At 52.4% G+C, this 5000-nt stretch overlaps 1 non-coding gene across 1 annotated transcript in view; it reads left to right on the top strand.

Moving 5' to 3' along the window:
• The first annotated feature begins 4950 nt into the window (after positions 1 to 4950).
• The window catches only part of LOC124586548, a 1910-nt gene continuing 1860 nt past the window's right edge, over positions 4951 to 5000 (top strand). Inside the window, exon 1 of the ribosomal RNA XR_006975152.1 lies at positions 4951 to 5000. This exon is cut by the window's right edge and continues 1860 nt beyond it. This is a non-coding gene — a ribosomal RNA (small subunit ribosomal RNA).

The following is a 5000-nucleotide window of genomic DNA, read 5'->3' as shown; positions in this document are numbered from 1 at the left end:
GACGCCAAGCCGACCAAGACATCGATGGGCCCACAGTGCCCATCTTTCGACCCCACCCACAAAGCCTGCGTCCTCTGTCGACCACAGCACCCCAACGCCAGCGCCTCTGCCGCACGAAATCGTGGACCGGCAATCACTCCACCTGCGCCCCACTCCAACCGCCCAACTCGCAACTCCAGCGGATGAACGGCGGACTTTTCCCGCAGTCGCAATGTGCAATCCACCCCTATAACATGCGTTTCATGAAGAGTTATCTCCAATATGCGACATTCCCGCTGTCCCTATACATGAGCTGCGGGCTGTACCAGTTACGAGCTAGAGACGCGACCGCGTTGCTCTCTGTACGAATGCCGATGCTGAGCGGTCAGCTAGGAGGCGCTCCATCCATGTCGGTACCGGTGAGCGTTGCACTCGCAGTCGCAAGAACGTACGGCAAGTATATTACCTGGAAGAGTCAATGACAGTCCACGCCCCCCTGCGTGGGAAGAGTCTTTCTAGGCCATGACCCACCGGAAGGGCGCAGCGTCCCCCACCCCAGACATGTGACGTCACACCATCGGTATTGACGACTAGACTGATTCCTTATAATCATTTGCCATACACCGGTGGAAGCTGCCGAGACGAGTAACTACATAGCGGGCTCGCCGTGTCACTAATGTACAGAGATACAACAGTTTCGACTGGAACCGGATTAAACGTATACACGGCGCTGATTAGTAATAGATAGAGCCATCAGAATACAGATAATGTATACAACTGTCCGTATACATGCTGAAAGACTCTGCTCACAATCACAACCACACGTCAGCCACACACCCTTATCACGCACTACTCTCTGCCTGTAACACGCACACAGACAATATGTAAGCACCAGCATGGAACAACACCCAGTGCATCCTCTCCGCCACATTAGACAATCCACACTGTCATAACCAGACTGGGAGGTCCACTCAGAAAACAGAATATCCCACCCACCCGACAACCACCATTGCTCAGCCAAGCCACCAACACCCACACATGTCCTACACAGGGGTGCACCCAACATCACAATACTGCCTCCTCTCACAGCACACAAACAATGGCAGGAATGAAAGACACAGGTCTGCCACAAGCATGGAATGAGAGCGCCGCCTGTCATGAGCCAAAGGTGCATCCTGACGTGGCAAATCAGATGATGCCGCAGGCATCCACTTACTATAATCACAATCAACAAACCGGCCGCCCCGCCCCGCCCCCCATTAAACCTTTCCTTACAACAATGTGTACCTTAACCTAACCTATATCGTACCGTAACCTAACCTATATCGTACCGTAACCTAACCTATGTCGTACCGTAACCTAACCTATGTCGTACCGTAACCTAACCTATGTCGTACCGTAACCTAACCTATGTCGTACCGTAACCTAACCTATGTCGTACCGTAACCTAACCTATGTCGTACCGTAACCTAACCTATGTCGTACCGTAACCTAACCTATGTCGTACCGTAACCTAACCTATGTCGTACCTTAACCTAACCTATGTCGTACCTTAACCTAACCTATGTCGTACCTTAACCTAACCTATGTCGTACCTTAACCTAACCTATGTCGTACCTTAACCTAACCTATGTCGTACCTTAACCTAACCTATGTCGTACCTTAACCTAACCTATGTCGTACCTTAACCTAACCTATGTCGTACCTTAACCTAACCTATGTCGTACCTTAACCTAACCTATGTCGTACCTTAACCTAACCTATGTCGTACCTTAACCTAACCTATGTCGTACCTTAACCTAACCTATGTCGTACCTTAACCTAACCTATGTCGTACCTTAACCTAACCTATGTCGTACCTTAACCTAACCTATGTCGTACCTTAACCTAACCTATGTCGTACCTTAACCTAACCTATGTCGTACCTTAACCTAACCTATGTCGTACCTTAACCTAACCTATGTCGTACCTTAACCTAACCTATGTCGTACCTTAACCTAACCTATGTCGTACCTTAACCTAACCTATGTCGTACCTTAACCTAACCTATGTCGTACCTTAACCTAACCTATGTCGTACCTTAACCTAACCTATGTCGTACCTTAACCTAACCTATGTCGTACCTTAACCTAACCTATGTCGTACCTTAACCTAACCTATGTCGTACCTTAACCTAACCTATGTCGTACCTTAACCTAACCTATGTCGTACCTTAACCTAACCTATGTCGTACCTTAACCTAACCTATGTCGTACCTTAACCTAACCTGTATTGCGCCTTAACCTAACCTGTATTGCGCCTTAACCTAACCTGTATTGCGCCTTAACGTAACCTGTATTGCGCCTTAACGTAACCTGTATTGCGCCTTAACGTAACCTGTATTGCGCCTTAACGTAACCTGTATTGCGCCTTAACGTAACCTGTATTGCGCCTTAACGTAACCTGTATTGCGCCTTAACGTAACCTGTATTGCGCCTTAACGTAACCTGTATTGCGCCTTAACGTAACCTGTATTGCGCCTTAACGTAACCTGTATTGCGCCTTAACGTAACCTGTATTGCGCCTTAACGTAACCTGTATTGCGCCTTAACGTAACCTGTATTGCGCCTTAACGTAACCTGTATTGCGCCTTAACGTAACCTGTATTGCGCCTTAACGTAACCTGTATTGCGCCTTAACGTAACCTGTATTGCGCCTTAACGTAACCTGTATTGCGCCTTAACGTAACCTGTATTGCGCCTTAACGTAACCTGTATTGCGCCTTAACGTAACCTGCATTGCGCCTTAACGTAACTTGTATTGCGCCTTAACGTAACCTGTATTGCGCCTTAACGTAACCTGTATTGCGCCTTAACGTAACCTGTATTGCGCCTTAACGTAACCTGTATTGCGCCTTAACGTAACCGATATTGCGCCTTAACGTAACCTATATTGCGCCGTAACGTAACCTATATTGCGCCGTAACGTAACCCACATTGCCCCTTAACGTAACCCACATTGCCCCTTAACGTAACCCACATTGCCCCTTAACGTAACCCAACACACGTTGGGCCTTAACCCAACACACGTTGGGCCTTAACCCAACACACGTTGGGCCTTAACCCAACACACGTTGGGCCTTAACCCAACACACGTTGGGCCTTAACCCAACACACGTTGGGCCTTAACCCAACACACGTTGGGCCTTAACCCAACACACGTTGGGCCTTAACCCAACACACGTTGGGCCTTAACCCAACACACGTTGGGCCTTAACCTGCTCTGTAATTGTCATACGACGCGTTAAATTAGTGTAGTGTTGCCTAACTGCAACCCCCGCAATATAGTTTGCTACTCGCACTGCCCGGTCCCCAGTGTATCGCTTCATGTTAAACACCTTGCAGCTATACACTGTAATGTGGATGGCAGCAGGACGTACATGCTCAATGCCCTTTGCAGTTGTTCATTGGCATTTGCAGTTGTTCATTGGCATTCGCATGTGCGAAGCACTTAGCCTACGCTGTGGTACGGCCTGTGTCAACTGTCCGCTGATGTTGTACGTCCAAATCACACACTGTACTGCACATTGGTCCTCATGTACTGAATGATACATCGTGGTACATGTGACCGTACAACGACTGCGCCAACAACGGCGAACCATGCGGTCCAAATGTTGTGCACTCAGCTACGTGTCGTCTCCCTATAAGAGCTGGATTGCAGTGTGGTATGCCCTGGATGGCGATCAGCATGAGCCGTCTGTTGATGTAGTGGCGCGTGTTGTCAGACGTAGTCGTCTCTTCTCACACACCGTGATAGCATGGTGCACTGCGTTCCACATCTGCGACATGCGACAGAGGCCGGTTGACAGTCGTTCGCGCAATGGACATCGCATACGTACGGGGGCCACCTTCCACGTGTTCGCGAAGCGTGCACATGTTGTTGCGTGTATGTGGGCAGACATAGTGTGTCGTGACACCTGACACAGGCATGCAACAATCGTTGAATTTGCAAATGGCGATGGACGCCTACGTTTGCTGGTGACGTTATGCAAATGAACAACTGGTAAACCGTTGTGGTGCGGTTGTTCTCGCTAGAGGTGAATCAGTGATGGCGACGATCGGTTGAGCTACCAACCGGTTGTTCCAGCGATACCCACCATGCCCACGAACGTGAATGGCATCTGGGTGTGAAGCGATACGCGGCGGTGGCTGGGTGGGACCGTCCCCGGCCGGTGAGGGGGGGCCTCCCGGCGTGCTGGCCGCGCGGTGCGTGGGCGCACGCGCTACAGCCGGCTGGTGGGGGCGGCCAGTGGCAGGCGCGCCGGCCGACGGAGGCGGCAGGCGGCGCAGCTGCGCGCCGGCGCACCCTGCACGCGGCGCCGTGCGGCCAAAGTAGGTCCTCGCGGGCCCGGTGCGAAGCGCGGTGGACATCTGCAGTGTGCTGGTCCGATTGAGGACTGTGTGCGCTGAGGATGCGCCGCCGCCCGGCGCTCGGCGCCGCGACGCCGTCTGCTGCTCGGTCGCCTCTGCGGTTCTCGCAGGTGGTTTGTATCGCAGCTGTGCGGACGTGTTGGCGCGTGCGCTGTGCTGGGAGAGTTCGCTTCGGCACCCAAGTGGGGCTTTTGTCCTTCTGTGGCGCTGGCGTTGGAGCTGCCGGTCACCGTAGGTGGCGCGTGTTGTCTCCCGCCGGCAATGCCACGACAGCACGCTCCCGGGCCTCTGTCGGCAGCGGCAAGCTCAGTTGGGAGCACGGGTGGTCGCACCTAAAGCGTCTACTCGCCAAACTCCGGGCGATTGCGCCTCTCTCGAACCCGACCAAGTACTTAGGACGGCGCTGCGCGCCGCCGGGACCTGAGAGGGTTTCGAGGTGTATTGTGCAGGGGAGCTCAGCCTCCTCCTGTTTGCAGAATAATTGAGCGGACGCTTGCGTGTTCGCGCGGGCCCCCGGGACACACTCCCGGGCGGCCGGCTGCTCAGCTCTAGTTGACGCAGCTCCCTGGTTGATCCTGCCAGTAGTCATATGCTTATCTCAAAGATTAAGCC

This window comes from Schistocerca americana, unplaced genomic scaffold (genome assembly GCF_021461395.2).
Source record: "Schistocerca americana isolate TAMUIC-IGC-003095 unplaced genomic scaffold, iqSchAmer2.1 HiC_scaffold_558, whole genome shotgun sequence".
NCBI classification, from domain to species: domain Eukaryota; kingdom Metazoa; phylum Arthropoda; class Insecta; order Orthoptera; family Acrididae; genus Schistocerca; species Schistocerca americana.
The sequence above is the reverse complement of the archived record's forward strand: the minus strand, read 5'-3'. Positions and strand labels throughout refer to the sequence as shown.